At 39.9% G+C, this 19,024-nt stretch overlaps 1 protein-coding gene across 1 annotated transcript in view; it reads right to left on the bottom strand.

The window, feature by feature from the left end:
• Positions 1-15,424, bottom strand: part of LOC134620415 (CD276 antigen homolog) — a 37,659-nt gene extending 22,235 nt beyond the window's left edge. Inside the window, exon 1 of the mRNA XM_063466581.1 lies at positions 15,264-15,424. The gene's annotated coding sequence lies outside the window, so the exon portion shown is untranslated. The remainder of the gene's footprint in view (positions 1-15,263) is intronic.
• Positions 15,425-19,024: the final 3,600 nt, after the last annotated feature.

Raw genomic sequence — 19,024 nt, forward strand, 5'->3', positions numbered from 1 at the left:
GGATTAGTTGTGTTTTTATATGTGTTTCCCCACACTTCCACACAATATGTAAAATATGGAAGAACCAGGGTACAGTACAGAGTACGAAGTGCATCTTTATCAAGGTATGGTTTCACTTTGTTCAAAACTGCGAGGCTTCTGGAAATTTTGGTTTTTATGTGTCTGACGTGGGGTTTCCATGAAATTTTGTTATCAATTACGACTCCCAAAAATTTGTTTTCACTCACATTATCAATGGGTACACCTTCTATAATAATTGGTAATTCTATATTATATTTTAAATTACCAAAAAACATTGCTTTAGTTTTATTTATATTTAATGATAATTTATTTATATCCATCCATTTTTTTATTAATTTTAGCTCCCTGTTTACGGTCATTACAAGATCAGTATAATCATCGCTACTGAAAAACATGTTGGTATCATCTGCGAACAGTATGAGTTTAAGTACTTGAGAAACATCAAAAATATCATTTATGTAAACATTGAAAAGTTTTGGTCCCAACACTGACCCTTGGGGAACACCACATGTAATACCAAGTTTCTCTGAATGGTAATGCCCTATGCTAACATATTGTTCCCGACCCGTTAGGTAACTTTTTAACCAGTTACCAGCTTTCCCTCGAACACCATATCTTTCCAATTTATCCAATAAAATTGAGTGATTGATTGTGTCGAAGGCCTTTTTGAGATCAACAAAAATACCAACTGCATATTTATTTTTATCCAGTGCATTAGTAATTTCTTCTACTGCCTCAATTATCGCCATTGAAGTAGTTCTTTGCGTTCTGAAACCATACTGACCAACATTTATTATTTGATGTTTTTCAAGGAATTTTTCTAATCTTGAATTAAAAAGTTTTTCTAAAATTTTTGAGAATTGAGGCAGTAGAGAAATAGGCCTATAATTGGTAAAACTGTGTTTGTCATTACTTTTGTATAGTGGTATTACTTTCGCAATTTTCATTTTTTTGGAAAACAACCGGACTGAAATGATAAATTACAGACATATGTTAAGGGACTAGCAATATTCAGAATAACCTGTTTAACTACAGACATATTTATGTCATGATAATCCATTGAAGACTTACTTTTACATTTTAATGTGGTATTTATTACTTCTTGCTCATTTGTAGCTGAGAGGAACAGTGAAAAGGGATTTGATTTTATATTACTGATATTTTCATTTTTTTGACAGGGGATGTCCGCTGCTAGTTCAGGGCCAACATTTATAAAAAATTTATTGAACCCATCAACAATGTTACTCATGTTGTGATTTTCACCATTTGCATCAATGAAATATTCAGGATATGATGTTCCAGAAGATCCTTGTTTAATTAAGTTATTTAACACATCCCAAGTTCCTTTTATATTGTTTTTATTTTCATATAATCTTCTTCTATAATAAAGTTGTTTACTCGTTCTTATAATATCAGTCAATTTATTTCTATATGCTTTATATCTTTGTTCCACTTATTTTGTTTTTACTTTGATGAACTGTTTATACAGATTGTTTTTCTTTTTGCAAGCATTGATAATTCCTTTTGTGAGCCAAGGACTTTTTATCTTTTTTTTCTTTGTCCTGTATTCGTTTACAGGACAATGTTTATTGTACAACATAGTAAAAATATCTAGGAAATTTTCATAAGCCTTGTCCACATCTGACTCTTCATACACCGAACTCCAATCTTGTTGCGCTAAATCGAAATTGAAGGCATGAATTGCTTCTTCATTTATTGTTCGCTTTGCTATCGTAATCTTGGTATCTAGTTTTTTTAAATCACAGTCACACAAAGTAAAAACTGGTAAGTGGTCAGTTATGTCACAGACAAGCAGGCCACTATTAATTTGGAAATCCATGGCATTAGTAAAAATATTGTCAATAATAGTGGCGCTATGTGATGTTATTCTGCTTGGCTTTGTTATTGTTGGATATAGTGATAAGCTGTACATCGTGTCAGTAAAGTCATCAATGGCTTTTAACCTTGTTGTGTTCAACAAATCAATATTAAAATCACCGCAGATGAATAGTAATTTTTGGTTCACCGAAGCAAACATTTTTTCTATCCATTCATTAAAAATGTCAATACTTGAACTGGGTGTCCGATATATGCAACTTATTATAACATTTCTCTTTTTTTCATTCATGATCTCAATAGTCAAACATTCCAAAATTCCATCAATAGCCATAGACATAGTTGTTACAACATTATATCTTATAGAGTTATGAACATATATAGCAACCCCTCCGCCCGCCTTATTTAATCTATTCATGTATTTTAAATCATATCCATTCAAACCGAAATCTATTCCTTTATCGACATTGAACCAAGTTTCAGTGATGGCTATAACACTAAAGGGGCAAGGCAAGGCAAGGCAAGGCAAGTTTATTTATATAGCACAATTCAACAACAAGGTGATTCAAAGTGCTTTACAGAGACATTAAAAACAAAAACAAATAAAAAGCACGATTTAAAATTGATTAAGACAAGCAAACAAACAAACAAACAAACAAACAAACAAAACAGTATTTAAAATCAAAAATCAAAACAGTAGATAAAATCAGAACAGTAGATAAAATCAGAACACTAGATAAAGTCAGTAGTTAAAATGTAAGTTTTGAAATTTAAGCTTAAAAGTGTGGATTTGGTGCTTTATTCAAAAGCAGCTGAGAATAGGTGAGTCTTCAACCTGGATTTAAATAAACTGAGTGTTTCAGCTGATCTGAGGCTTTCTGGGAGTTTGTTCCAGATATATGGAGCATAAAAGCTGAATGCAGCTTCTCCGTGTCTGGTTCTGACTCTGGGAACTGATAAAAAACCGGATCCAGATGACCTGAGGGATCTGGAAGGTTCATACTGGGTCAGGAGGTCACTGATGTATTTTGGTCCTAAACCATTCAGAGCTTTATAAACCAGCATCAGAACTTTAAAGTCTATCCTCTGACGGACAGGCAGCCAGTGTAAAGACCTCAGAGCTGGACTGATGTGGTCCACTTTTTTGGTCTTAGTGAGGACTCTAGCAGCAGAGTTCTGAATGAGCTGTAGTTGTCTGACTGATTTTTTAGGTAGACCTGTAAAGATGCTGTTACAGTAATCAAGCCTGCTAAAGATGAATGCATGGACTAGTTTTTCCAGGTCGTGTTGAGACATCAGATCTTTTATCCTTGAAATATTCTTGAGGTGATAGTAAGCCGATTTTGTTATTGTCTTAATGTGTTTTTCTAAGTTTAGGTCTGCATCCATCACTACACCCAAATTTCTCGCCTGGTTGGTGGTTTTTAGGTGTATAGATTGAAGTTCTCTGGTGACCTGTAATCGTTTTTCTTTGGCACCAAAGACTATTACTTCAGTTTTGTTTTTGTTTAGCTGGAGAAAATTGTGGCACAACCAGTCATTAGTTTCCTCAATGCATTTACCAAGAGCCTGTACAGGGCCTTGGTCTCCTGGTGACATTGTGATATATATTTGTGTGTCATCTGCATAGCTATGATAGTTTATTTTGTTGTTCTTTATAATCTGTGCCAGTGGGAGCATGTAGATGTTAAACAGAAGGGGTCCCAAGATGGAACCTTGGGGAACTCCACATGTGATACTTGTCTGCTCAGATGTGAAGTTACCTATTGATACAAAGTATTTCCTGTTTTCTAAGTATGTTTTGAACCAGTTTAGTACAGTTCCTGAAAGACCTGCCCAGCTCTCCAGTCGTTTGAGTAATATGTTGTGGTCAACTGTATCAAATGCTGCACTGAGATCCAGTAAAACTAAGACTGACATTTTTCCACTGTCTGTATTCAGACATATGTCATTAAACACTTTGGTCAGAGCGGTTTCAGTGCTGTGGTTCTGTCTAAAACCTGACTGGAAGGCATCATAGCAGTTATTCTGTGTTAAGAAGTAATTGAGCTGTTGAGAAACTGCTTTTTCAATGATCTTACTTAAAAATGGGAGGTTTGAGATCGGCCTGTAGTTATTCATTTGTGTCTTGTCAAGATTGTCCTTTTTCAGTATAGGTTTAATTACAGCAGTTTTTAGTGATTCTGGAAACACACCTGACGTTAAAGAAAAGTTTATGATCTGTAACAGGTCTGACTCCAAAGTCTTTGAGACCTTTTTGAAAAAACTCGTTGGCAGGACATCTAAACAGCAAGAGGAGGAGTTCAGTTGACCTAAGATGTCCTCCAGGTCTTTGTTGTTAATAGGGTGAAACTGTTTGATGGTGTTTAAACAGTTTTTTGGTGGACACAGTACATGTCCTGGATCTGCTGTTGATGTACCAATTGCTTGTCTAATCTTTTGGATTTTTTCTGTGAAGAATTTGGCAAAGTCATTGCAGGCCATGGTCGAATGAAGTTCAGCTGCCACTGACACAGGAGGGTTTGTTAGCCTGTCAACTGTAGAAAATAGGACCCGAGCGTTATGACTGTTTTTGGTGATGATGTCAGAGAAGTAGGACCTCCTTGCACTCCTCAGTTGTAAATTATAATTGTGAAGTTTCTCTTTATAGATGTCATAATGAACCTGGAGGTTTGTTTTTCTCCATCTGCGCTCAGCTTTCCTACACTCTCTTTTTTCATATTTCACCAGTGTGGAGTTTCTCCATGGAGACTTCTTCCTTCCAGAGATAACCTTCACCTTAATGGGAGCAATAGTGTCCATTACATTTAACATTTTAGCATTGAAGCTAGTGACGAGCTCATTGACTGAACCTCTGGACAGGTCAGGTGTTAATGGGAAGACCTGGTTAAAGATCTCACTACTGTGTTCAGTTATACACCGTTTTGTGATCACTGCTGTTGATATAGTTGTGTGGGCTGAGATTTTACTTTCAAAGAAAACACAGTAATGATCAGACAGGCCCACATCAGACACAGTAACCTTTGAAATGCTCAGGCCCTTGGAGATCAGTAGGTCAAGAGTGTGTCCTCTATTATGTGTGGCCTCTGTTACATGCTGAGTCAGCCCAAAGTTGCCCAGAGTGTTACTCAGGTCTTTAGTCCCTTTGTCCTGAGGGTTGTCCACATGGATGTTAAAATCCCCAACAATAATTACACAGTCGAAATCAACACAGATCACAGACAGCAGTTCACTGAGGTCATTAAAAAAGTCTGTGCAGTATTTGGGAGGCCTGTAAACATTAAGAAACACAACTTTGGATGGGGCCTTCAGCTGTAACGCCACATATTCAAAAGACTGAAAACTTCCAGGAGATAGCTGCTTACATTGAAATGATTCATTAAATAAGACGGCAACCCCTCCTCCTCTCCTGCTCACCCTGGCCTCACTGATAAAACTGTAGTTAGGAGGGGTCGTCTCGATGAGAACAGCTCCACTGTTACTTTGGTCCAACCAAGTTTCAGTTAAAAACATAAAATCAAGGCTGTGCTCAGTGATTAAATCATTAATTAAAAATGTTTTCCCAGCTAAAGATCTAACGTTTAATAAAGCCAACTTAAGTGTTTTAGAGGTATTATTTGCCCCCTCGTGTTTGGGAGCAGTCTGTGGCACACAAGGTATGTTTACTACATTTAAAGATCTTTTAGAGTGCAGCTCTTTGTGTTTTGACCAGGCCACATGTCTCCTTCTGTCACCTAAAAGTACAGAAATTTTGAAACCTTCTAATAAACAGGGTCCCAGCTTCTCCTGGGAAAAGTCACCACTGTCATAATCCTCGCAGCCCGGACCCTCCACACATCACACATCAGACTGCGGAGACAGAGCATGAAGGTGGTAAGGAGGAACTAAGGGCGGCGAGGCTGCGCAGTGTAACTTTGGTTGCTCTGTTGAGGGCGGGGCTCGATGGCGAACCTTTGGCTGCTCTGGTGGGGGGTTAATGGGGGACAAAAAGGGATTGGGCCGGGGGGTAGATCTGAGCCCAGCATTGACCCGCTCCATCATCTCCTCAGTGAATTTCAGGTGTGGGGAGGAGGGAGAAAGGGAGGGGGAGGAGGGTGATGGCCTGTCAGGGGTTTGGGGGACTGGGGAAGGTCGTGGTCCCTGGTCCTGGTCATTGGTGTTGTTGAGAGAGGTGGAGGCAAATAGGGACCCCTCTTCTTGCCTCAGATGTCTCTCCTTTCTGAGGCTCTTCCCGGGTGGGGGCAGATGGAGCTCCTCCTCAAGGTTTCTGCTGGGCTTTGTTTGTTCTTGGAGTACTGTTTGTTCCTCTTTATGAGATAACTCCTCGTTTATCTCAGCCTTGGCACCAAGCACAGATGGATGACGTATGGAATAAAACAAGTTGGAGGTGAACAGTTTCACCCCTGACTTGTTAAAATTAAATCCATTTGCTTTAAACAGATGCCTGCGTTCCCAAAAAATATTAAAGTTGTTGATAAAATGCACTGAGTGGTCAGTACATGCTGATATAAGCCATTTATTCAGTGCAAACAATCTGCTGAATCTCTCGTCTCCTCCTCTGACGGGCGGTACAGGCCCACTGATGAATACAGCTGCATTCAGAGAGTTTACAGTATTTAATAATCCAGTAAAGTCCCGTTTCAGAACCTCCGACTGTTGTTTGGACACATCGTTTGACCCTGTATGCAGAACAATATTTGTCACAGTTGGATATTCATCTGCAATCTGAAGAATTCTCTCCTTCAGGTTGTTGACCATATCCTTAGGAAAGCATAGGACTTTAGTGTTCTTACCGCACATCCTTTGTACATCCTTTACGGCAGAGTCACCCACAATCAGGGTTTCAGGCCTAGCCTTTAGCTTTCCCTGTGGCCTTTTACTTTTCAACAGATTTTCAGACCTTACTTCGCTACTTTTAGATGGATGGTTGTCCGATATAGATCCAGGGTCCTTTGATAGTGGAGCAAATCTGTTCTGCAGTTTCACATTCAGTTGTTTTGGAGGTTTGTTGTTAACCTTTCTATTCACGGTTGTCCAGTCCTGTTTCCTCCCGTATACAGGGGTAGAAGAGCTTCTCTGTCTCGTAGGAAGTGAAGGCCAGTCGGTTTCAGAGATTTCAGCTCGCTGTGTTCTGCCTGTGATACGTCCTCCCCCTTCTAGGAGACATGATTTGTGTCTTGGTTTTGCACCAGGACAGTCCAAGGGGGGATTATCGCTTGATGATTTATAGTAATGCACAGAGTCTACTTTCTTGGTCATGTTATCTGTGCTCCTTAGCTGTGTACTAGCTTGCTCATCGCCATTGCTTTGAATCAAAGGCAAGGTTGTTTCATTTCCACACAGTCCATTTACCTCCACATTTACTTCTAAGCGATGAATTTTTGTCTCCAGTACTGCAATCTTCTGCAGGAGTTTGTGGTAGTCATCTGTGGAGAGGGAAGGCATCTTGTTGCTAGTTAGCCTAGCTAGTTAGCCTAGCAGTTAGCACCTTTCCAGGCTATTGAGGCTGTTCGGAGTCCAGACGCTGTAATCAGGCTTCAGCTGTGTCTAGGCCACAGACACACGGAGCGCTGAGGATAAGGTAACTAAAAATGTTGCTGTTTCTGTTAAGAACACTTTAGTCCTAATGATCTATAAGTGTCCAGAAGCTCTCGCAGGTAGGCTCATACAGAAAAAAGGGAAAAAATCAGCATAAAAATCAATAAAAATCAATAAAAGAAGCAAAGCATTTGAAGAGCAAAGAGAGGAAGCGTCCACACTCACTATTGTTGCAAGTAGTCCTTAATGAAATCAAAATTAGAGTACATACTTCTGCTGTTAAAGTGAATTAATGAGAGCTTCCCGTCTAGGTTGATTTTTTTTTCATATTGTTCCTGTGTGAAATAATTAAAATTTTTAACAAAAGAAGAGAGAAAATTACTTTCAGAATCTATTTCTGGGTCTATTATATTATGCTCCTTATATTCACAATCTAGATCAATTACTTTCTGTTGGAGAATTGATTTCAACGTGTCCATGTCATTTCCTGGTGTAATTAGAGATGTTGGTGTATTTATCATCTTTGATTGTCATTAGAGTTATATATTACCTCGATACATTGCCTTCCTCGCGATGTCTGCGTTTTTTTGTGTCAGATGCTCATTAATGAAAACATCCGTGCCTTTCAGTTTGCGTCCTTGTTTCAGCAGTGCGACCTTGTTCTTCCGATTGACGAATCTCATAATGACGGCCGGCGGTCTGTCGCTCCTCCTGGGCAGTGGGTGACATGCTTCTACATGCTCCAGGTCCATCTCTATCCCTTTGCTTTGGAGGAAGGACGCCACCTGTTGCTCCACCGAGCGGGTCTCCTCGTCGCTGGGCTCCCCGACGTTCCGCGCGGCTTGATTTTAATACCGCTGATGACCACGTCGTTCGTACGGGTGTACTGCTCCAGCTCATCCACCCGCCGCTCGAGATCCATGATTCGTCTGTCCTTCTGGGCATTTTGGAGGCGTAGCTGTTTTACCTCCTCCAGAAGCCCCAGAAGCAGCTCCTGCTGCGCCCTGACTGCGGCCACGTCTCCGCACAGCGCTCCCAGGGAGGTTTTTATGTCCTCGACCTCCTCTGGTGTTGGGCCTTTCTTGGGTGGCATACTGGGTAACCAGCCTTTCCATTCCAGGGGTCCTTTCTTATTTTATTTATCTGGCGAGCTAGCAGTTGCTGGTAGGTAATCCGTAAACTTGCTAGCTATCTCCCGGTTAGGGAGCGCAGCCTGTTGTTCAACATGAGCTGAACAAACAGCAAAGTTCTGTAACAAAGTTTGTTTTGTCTGCAGTTGTTGCCTCTGTGTCCTCACTAGGGCTGTGACCTTTAGATGAGCCCACAAACCGAGAGAAACTCCGTGACCAAATATGTAATACCAACACACTCACTACTTTGTCTTTTTTTGTGCACTTGCCAAAAAACAGTTCCCCCAGAACGCAGAACAAAAAGTTTTTATTTGCATGCAGTCAGTTCCTGTTTGGTAATCTAGCAACTGCCAATGGCTCTCTGTACCAGTATTCACACAGCTGCCTCTTTTCAAAATGTTCAAGTAATTAAAAATAAAAAAATAAATGACCTGGGTTACGAAAGCAGAAGTAAAAGCATGCTTTTTGCTGCTCTAGCAGGTTAAAGGGGAGCTGATGATAAACTGCAGTTAAAGGCTGTTTTTTTTTTTCACTGAATTTCTGCAAAAATTCTTAGAAATGTCACTTCAAAGTGACACATTTATGCTGTTGCAAAGTCTGAAAGGATGCATTCCAAGACAAGAAAAAAGTGCACACATTTCTGCACGGAATGATCACCAGCTGGCTGTCTTTTTGTATGGTGTGTTTTATTTGTGGAAAACTCAAAGTGGCTCTCTAAAGTCTGCTTCTCGTTTGAGGAGCTAATTGAGCGTCAGTGATGAGACCACAGCGTGTCTTATTAACACCAAACACAAATGAGCAAATCAAAAAACAGCATAAACGGTTGCACTTGCATGCTTTGTTGCAAAAACACAAATGTTTTCTTTTTGTTTATTTAAGTTGGTCTGAGACTTTCTTTTGTGGTCTATGGTAAGATAGTCTGCATTGGGTTGTAATTATTTTATGACAGACTCAGTGCCAACAAACACACACACACACACACTTTGCTCTTTATGAGTAATAACCATCTAAAGACAGAGACGTGATGTAAAACCACAGCACAAATGTGTGTGCACTGCTGTAAGAGGAAAGGAGGCTTTTGCATCTGACAAGCATTGTAGAACACACTCTTGTAAAAAAAAAAAAAAAAAAGCCATGCACACTAACACATTTCACAAGAAAGGAAACAAATGTTTTTGTGTAAAAGTTGCAAAACAGCTCAAAGAAACTGAGTCAGTAAAACATTGAGAGGACAACATGTATACCTCTGTAATTTTGGTTATTTGGAGCAATTTTAATGAAATGGATTACATTTATCAGAGCCAAAAACAGACACGACATGTTGTGATTTCTTTTGTTCTGGAGTCATCCCGTATTCCGAGGAATATCAGATTCATGATGCTGGGAGCAATCTACGGGCTGCTATGCAGCCTGTATAACAGAGCTGCTGATGTCAGACATTTTTTGGACAGCTGAACAGTTACAATGTACAGGGCGAAAACAGTTGAGCTGAGAGTTCATTCTCAACAGTAAACATGTCTGAGTGTGAGTGATAGCAACGGTGAAAGGAACATTTAATTTAAAGCAAAGTCACTTTTAAAGTGTCACTGAAAGTGATGTGAAGAAAACAGAGGGATATTTTTTTTTATTCCAGTTAATCTGAAACAGCAAACCCATTTTAGACCATGAACTCACCAGCAAATTGTTTACTGAGGTCAAGGCCGAGCGTTGCTTCCCTACAGACCTCTGCAAGACAGGAAGTCTGGGCTTGCTTCATTCTGACTAACGTTACCTAATGCTAACTTGTCTTTTGATGTGACCGAATTGCTCTTTCATCAGATATAACGCTGTCTCAAAGTGAAAAAGTGAAGTGTCAAAGTACAAGCTGTTAACGTGTGAGAGGATTTGTGGTTGAACAAGGTGTTACAAAGTTACAGTCATTTAAAATGTAACTCTCAGTGAGATGACCCAAAGTCTGAGATGAAGACGTGTAAACTCATACTTAAGGTTCAACGTGAACGTTCACGTGGTTACATCATAGCAACGGTGATAGAAGCAGGAAATAAGAACAAGGCTTTTATCGTGATTATAGTATGATCTACAGTGCACCGGAAGCTTTAGAGGCACATCCCTGCCAAAACTAAATGGATAAATGTGCTACTGGCTTTCATATAACCACATCTGGAAGTCTTTTCTGGTAACTCAACACCTTAGCAGTGTTACTTCACAGATTTTTGGTGGGTTTCTCAAACAAACAAAGCCACAAAGGGAAGCTTACAGGAGACTAAGAGTAAAAGAGGTCACAAGATCACAGAGCTCTCACACAAAGTCACTGTTTCATCGCAGCACAAGAAACATTTTTGTCACCTCTCCGCTGCTGTGCGGTAGTGCGGTGGCTAGCACTGTTGTCTCACAACAAGAAGGTCCAGTTTCATCACCTAGGTTGGCCTTTCTGTGTTGAGTTTGTATGCACCTTGTCACTTGCCCTATGGTAGCTGGGATAGGTTCCACCCCCTCTGCAAATCTGATAAGAGGAAGAGGATGGGTCGTAACAAACGAATGAGCTAGTAGCTATGAGACAATCGTTTGCCATGTAGCGGCATGCCCAGCACTCTGTTGTGATCAAGCTTATCTATAATTACATTTTAAAACTAGCACGGGTGCCTTTCCTGTCACAGCCCCAAGGGAAATAGAGTCTCCTCTTGGGACTGAACCAAGAAGCGTTCATAATTTTTGATAACTGCACTCTACAGCCAGAGACAAATTTTAAACAAGAGTAAAAACAACTTCACGCTTGAACGGCCGCCATCTTTGCCACAGAGCCAAGATCTGACATTCAGGTCAGAGGATTATTGAAAACATTAGAGTTTCAATAAGCTGCAACAGTTTAACAAAAAGTCATTGATCCTGACCCGCGACAATATGAAACAGGAAAAGACCACCGTGTAATCCATTTATTTCAACAAAGTAACTGTATTCTAAATACCACCTTTTTAAACGGTAACTGTAACGGAATACAGTTACTCATATTTGGTATTTTAAATACGTAACGCCGGTACATGTATTCCGTTACTCCACAACACTGGTGTTAGAATACATGATCATGTGACTCCGGTTTTAGCTAACTTACACTGGCTTCCTGTGAAATTTCGCATTGATTTTAAAATTCTTTTACTCACTTATAAAATCTTTAACAATATCACGCCATAGCTATTTAACAGAACTTCTACATTTATATAATCCTAAAAAAGCACTAAGATCTTCAAACCAGATGCTCTTAATGCAACCTAAGTCTAAGCTGAAAACCAGAGGTGATCGTGCCTTTGCTATTGCAGCACCTAGACTGTGGAATAATCTCCCTACTGCCATTCGCACTTCTGAGTCTATTCAGTCTTTTAAATCTCCCTTAAAGACTCATCTTTTTACTCTGGCTCTGAAGACAGTTTGACTATCATTTGGTTGGCTTCTAAGTTTGTCTTGTCTTGTGTTGCTGTTTGGTAAATTTGTCTTATTTTATTTATTTCCTAATTTGTGAAGCACTTTGATCGACATTGTTGTTTTTAAATGTGCTATATAAAAATTTTGTGATTTGATTTGATTTGATATTTGCCATGAGGACAAATCTGGACCAGGCTTGTGTCATCTAAGGGCCTGTAACTCTGAAAGTACTGACAGTATGAAGACAAACTTCAGACTGGCTTCACGAGATGTGTTGAAGTTATTGTAAGAAAAGAAATCAGCTGATCGTGACGGGGTCAGGGGGGAGCACTGTTGCTCTTACAACTTAGGACATCAAGCAGCAAAAAAACCCATTTAAATTCTAGTTATTTATTTTAATACTGAGTGTGTAATCAAATCTGCTGACATTTCCCATGATATAACTCCAGCAAACACTCAAAAACATGATGATGTGACTCCAGACCTTTTAAAATGTGGGAATCTTTAGTCCAACAGACGCTGAGAGCAGTGAGAGCCTAAAGTGATTTGTTTTGCAGCCGTCTACTTTAACGTCTCTCTGAGGGTTAGAACTTGTACTCCAAAAAATGGATATGGGGTGGATCATTATCAGCCTTATGAGCCCGTGAAAAACAATCTCATATTCTCGTACTTTATTTTTTTCATTCGTTTCTTAATCTTCGATTCTGACTTCACCGTATGCAAGCCAAACGAGGCTGCCGTCCCATGTTTAATCAAACTTTCAAGCATAACACTACAACACTAGTAGTGCAGTCTGTGGTAGTCACAGGTAGTCTGTGTCACCGTGAGCAGTGCCATTCAGGTTAAAGCACAACAACATTTCTCATTACATACATGCTCATTCCAGGGAATGAGCATGTATGTACACTTCACAGTTTGCAGTTCATTTTGTGGTTTTAGTAAGGCTTAACAACACATACTAAACATATTCCAGCAGCACACAATACATATTGCACTTATAACAAGCTATAAATAAAAGAATACGTGAAAACGTGGTGCTTCCAGACTTTTTTAAACCAAAACTTTGAGCATAACCTGCTCCTGAACAGGTTATGTATTTAGCAGAAGTTAACACAGTGATTTAGCCAGGAAAAAAGACCCTGACAACTCAAGCTCAACATGGCTCACTAACATGTTAATCTCACTCTGTTGTGCAGACCTCATCACAAAGTGGCAGGCAGGGCTATTTATACACTAAGCACTGATTTGGCAAAACAGGAGGGGAATGGTTAAGACAGACGAGATTGAAAACTAACATGATGGCATAGGAACAAAGACTAGCTTTCAAAGTAAAATAGGAAGAACCCAAAGTACAAACAATGAGCACATACAGTGGAATAATAGAGCCAGATGAAGAGGCACTAACAGAAAAAATAAGATAGAGGGAGGACAGGAATCAAATCGCATTAATGCTCCAAAGGAATTAATTATGAAATCAAAACAGGCATCGACAAACACCAAAAACTGAATCTTAAACACCAGACTACTTATGAACATGCTACTGCGATGCAGCCTCTTTTAACTAACCTTAAGTTTCAACTAAACCATCAGTCCTGCTCCTCTTCTCTCAATGTTTGACACTCTGAGTCTGAACCAAAGACCTAGCGGCCAAAACCAAACAACTAAACGAAGAGGATGTCCTTGCTTTACTGACTGCGTCTCTTTGCCTTTTGACAGCTCTCAGAGATAAAAATGCGAAGTAACAACAGACATTCACCCTCATTCTCTTCCTCCTCGTCTTCAGACTTCTTTTTTTTTTTTTTTGCAAAGTGATGAATAGAAACAGCCAGTTGAATTGACCACTTTGTATAACTTCACACAGGAAGCAAAAACGGAATCAAACATACAGGAAATGCTCTATGTTTCAATTCCTAGGGGAAGCACGCATGGTATGACAGACACCTGGGTGAAGCAGAAAGGGTTTTACTCAGAACTGTAGAAAGGGAGTCAGAGAGCTGTCAGGAGATGAGATGAAGAAGGGCCAGACAGCAGAGGATGGTAAAACGTCCTCCCCTGAGTGTTGCTCAAAGGGCTCTGAAGCTGTGGGATTTGACTTCCCTGGCACAAACTGCCATGCAGGCCACTGGCGAAGGGAATCATCAGCTCACGCAGACCTAAGCTCCACTTCCTTATAGGTGACCACTTCCTTACTGTTTGTGTTTCTGAACTAAATTTAAAAAAAACAACAACCTTGTTTATGTCGTGTTTGGAGTAACTACAAGGCCTCCAGTTTTGGTAGCTGTGATTATCTAAGTTCATGTTTTTATGGGTTGAATTTGGTTAATAAAGAGAAGGTATGCATTATTCACTTTTAGCAGATATCTTATTAGTTTTATAAATCAACAAAGTAAACAACTGAAGAATTTAAACATTTAGCTGATTGTGAAGCCAACTAAAAATGCTCACAAGAACCTCCCATGTTGCCATGAAAAGTACAAGTTGTTTGAAAATCAAGTGTGTGCTCTTTTAGCCAAGGCCAACAACTGTGGCCTCACTAGAAAGGCCAGGATTTCCCCGTGAGAGCGCAGCGGGAGGTCATATTAACGTTTTGTCCCCCAAAGAGCAAAAAAAAAAAAAAAAAAACCCAGCTGGCTCACAGCTGGGTAAAACACAACGATGTTTAATAACTGGACGCTCTTATGACTCTCAGACTGAAACATGAAAACAGGTCCGTTTCACAGTTTCCAACTCAATTATAAGAAGTATGAATTATGTCGTCTTTGATTTACTTTCCAGGTATAAAAAACAAAACAAAAAACTCCAAGTCATTTTCGCCCGAAGTGACTGACTGGCTGATTTTGTCCACGGCATCAGCAGCAGAAACTGTGACCAGTTGTTGCCGGTTCTAAATGTCGTCAGCGCTGCAGTTTTGCTTATGGGAGTCGGCTTAATGAGAACAGAGTTCAGCGAAAGTGTGAAATGAAATCTGCGAGCAGAGGGGCTGATGCAATAAGAAGTCCAGACACAAACACTGCAACCGATATTGGCTGCACTCGCATCTAATCTTCCAAACTTGCGCAATTTAAGCAAGATTTGCGCTTTCCTGCCAACTCCTACCCCACACTAAGCATACTGAGCTGGAACTCATTGTTAGTAATAAATCTGCTCTACATTTTAAAGGGAACACAGAAAGTTTTTAAGGGTGTATGAATAGTTTTCGATGTCTGTCAGCTAGACCGATTATTGCGCAAACCGTGAAATAAAAACGACACACCACGCACTCTGTGTTAGGATCTGGGTCGTTCCCGATGAGGATAGCCTATTGTTAAATGTGAAGCTCACCTTGAGAGCCTGGAGCTGGACCTGAGGACTCCCGCGGACCCTGTCACCTCAACACGAGATTAAAGCGCTGCCCCGCTGTCTTCTCCACTCGTGACATCTGCCCCACTGAAGTCTGACAGATCCCCATTTTTACAGAGAGTGCTTCTGGTGACAAGTCGGCGCTCTGAAGAATGAAACTTTGTGACAGCAGAGGGCGGAGGAGGAGGCGGTGGGAGTGAACCGTCCTGCCTCCAGTGACACCGGGAAAAATAAATATTTAAATATTCAATCGCGCTTGTCTTTTATTCATGGACAACACGAATTTAAAGCTGCATTTTTGTCTTCATCTACCGGACAAACAGAGAAACTACAAACGGTCTTCACAGAGAACCAGAGTGCGCATGTCTGAGAAGAGAAGCGCACTTCCCGTCTAAAGAGTTCAACATCATTAAAGATTTATTATTAAGATTTAAATCATTCTTATGTATCTAAAAGCCTTCCATACAACAGCCCGAAATATAAAAAAGGTCTTTTATTTTCAACTAATCCATCCTCTGAGTGAATCAGCAGCTGTGTGTTGTCTTCATGTTTGTGCTTTTCTAGCTCCTTCAGTCGTATTCAGAGCATTAAAACATGAAATAACCCAAAGTAATATGTGACGAACAACATAAATGGCAAGAAAAAACCAGTGGCCTTCATTTCCTTTAGGTCTTCTAAGGTGGATCAATACAGCTGCTGATGAGATGTCGCCAGGACAAAAAAAACCCCAGCATGTACAGCTATCACTACAGAGGAAGCAGCTCGCAGCAAAGCAGACACCAGAGACCGTGGGAGGTCAGAGACAGCTGAGAAACACAGGGTGGGTGCCCTGGATTTATCCCTGTGAGGTCTGAGCCAACATCAGTAACGACCTCCGTCCTCTAAACCCATCACTCTGACACCATGCTCTCCTGCATTTTGGAGATCAAGGGACAAAAGAAATTCAGTAAAAGTATAATTCTAACTGCAGAAACTCAATAAGAATTTTCATATTCTCTATAATATGACCTTTCATTGTAAGAATTCACTGCGGTGAGAGAGTGAGATCTCAGAGAGTTAAACAGCCTTTAACCCTCTCCAGGCAGGCGTTGCCGATTTGCAACAGTTAAAAACTAACAACCTGATTACCCCACATACATATTTTATGAGGGTTTTTTTTTGATAATTTTCCCCAAATATCAGATTTTTCCTGTAACTAAAACTAATTTTGAGCCTGAGAGGGTTAAGAGTGAAGGACATTACTGTCATATGACATGGTGATAAACTAGCTCCATCCAAGCTCTTTCTTTGAAGTCTTTCAGTGGCGCTGCCCCTGGCAGTGGTTAAAACCTCATGATTTTTTAGTGAATGTACACTCACTGGACACTTTATTAGGTTCACATTCTAGGCACTGGGACAAGAACTCTTTTTATTTTTGGTGGCTGAGGTTCAACAAACTGCTGGAAGCATTCCTTAGGGACTTTGGTTCATGTCATTATGACAGCACCACACAGCTCCTTCCTGTTTGTGGGGCCCATGTGCTTCTTATGAAGAAATTCACAAACAGGACACGACACATGAAGCGATGGTCAGCAACAGCACCGTGGCCTTCACATGATGCTCAGGTGGGGTCAGGAGATCAGAGAGTGCCATGAGAGCGCCCCTTAGCTCTATTACCGCAGTAGCATCATTTATCAATACTAAACAGGACAGATATGAGCTTCATGCTATTTACATGCTACTGCACCGAATTCTGATGCATTCTTTTAAATTTATCCAGTTTTAGTAAACTCCAGTTTCCCTTTCTTTCAGGAGGCTTTTCAGCTGCTCTCCATCAAAAAAGTATTTACAGAACTCCACTTATTACACATTTACTTTTGTTGGAATAAATTCATGTTTCACCTCAGAATTATACACAAAATACCCCACAATGGCAAAGTGAAAAAAAAAGCCTGCTTGAAATACTTGCAGTTTAAAAAAACAAAACAAAAAGAAAAGCATGAAAATTAAAACAGTGTATGAAACAGTGGATGCAGCCTGTCTAGCACCAAACCAAACCACAGCAAGTAACACTTAGGCTGTCCCTAATTAAGTGGCTGCTCAATTTGCGTGTAAATCTCCACCTAGCGGTCGTGGGCAGGAGCTACAATTTGGACATTTAACTCGCTGTGAAGTCCTGTTTTCACAGATTGCTCTTCACATTAAGGGAAGTTACATAAGTGAAGAGGAGAGGAAGAGTTTCTATACCGTCCTCTAGCTGAGAATCAGACTGCTTTGAAAAACAGTTAAAGGAGGATCTTAGTTTTCATCCTTCTGTCTGTCTCTGCACTTATGTTAATGTTACATTAACACACAAATCAAATGGACCCAGCTTAAAGATGCAGGTAATAAAACAAGTTGTTCATCAGCTCAGCAGCCCTGTGCTGATGTTTCACTTCCTTCATGCATTTGGCTTCTGATATGAACTTCAATGAACAGCATAGAAAAATCATCATTATTCCTGCAGCTGTTTGTGGGGTCAAAGAAGGGAATCATGTTTAAGTCTTTTTGTAAAACCTTTTATTCAGACACATTTATGTCTCAGTTCCACAGCTGACATGATAATGTCAGAGTTTGGATGATACGGATCGTTAACATTTCTAGACTTCAGAGGCCCAGAGTTCAATGGTAGCAGCTGTTGTTCTCAGGTCCCCAAACATACCAAAATCAAAAGTTTAGCAGTCGGATTGCAAGGCTGCTCTTTTAGTTTTGTCTCAGAGTATAAAAACATAAGAAGAGTTAGGTATTTATTTAGTTATAAAACCATGTGACTCTGTGTGTCCAACAAGCAATATAATTTGGAAATGAAAACACAATGGACCTCAGCTGTGCAGTTTGAACATTTTAACCCCACATGATCAAAATACAAATGTAACGGAAACAAATGATTCACCACAAATACAGAGTGAAAGATAGAAATACATCAGTTCATCAGATGAATCAGGGGGATGGACTGACAACAAATATATATATGTATATGGAGAGAGAGAGAGAGAGGGAGATGTATATATGTATACTTGATATTTTCTGCTCTATTTTACTCTTAACACAGTATCAATCAGGGAAAAATATTTTGATCCTGACTATGTCCAGTGCTGACAATAAAGCTGACTTTTGACTTAAAGTTTAACACTTGAGGAGTTGGGTTCTGTCATATTCCCAAATTTTTATTTAACTGGTGAGTAATCCCATTATGGTTCCTATTTTACTCTTACTTAATGTCCCGTACATCTAGGTTCGTTCTTTTATTTTTATTAAAAAATACAGCTGCAGACTTAAATTTATCCTTTTCTGAGATATCCTCACATGCTGTGCTATGAAATGCAATAAGCTGGAACCTGCGTGTACACTGATGGCCTCTGCCTTATAAAGGTGACTCCAAAAGCTGTGCCCCAGTTTAGTTGATTTAAATTCCAGGATTTTATTTTGCATCAATTACCATGTCTGTCCCCATACAGTCTATGGATGCAGCTTGATAATGTTGGGCTTTATTTATTTATTTTTATCTGTAAGGCTAATATCTCATAATTAGCATCACATATTTGTGTCTTTGAGCATATTTGACTTCTCTCTCAAAAATGAACCTAACAGTAATTAAGCTAGCTAGCATTAGCTTATAACTAAGCACTCCACCATCTTTTCCAAGTATGCTTACCTCAAGCTCTATGAAACCAACATGGTGATGGTCATAAATCTGCCATAAAAAGAGTTCACAGTTGATTGAG

This window comes from Pelmatolapia mariae, linkage group LG23 (assembly GCF_036321145.2).
Source record: "Pelmatolapia mariae isolate MD_Pm_ZW linkage group LG23, Pm_UMD_F_2, whole genome shotgun sequence".
In the NCBI taxonomy this organism is placed as follows: domain Eukaryota; kingdom Metazoa; phylum Chordata; class Actinopteri; order Cichliformes; family Cichlidae; genus Pelmatolapia; species Pelmatolapia mariae.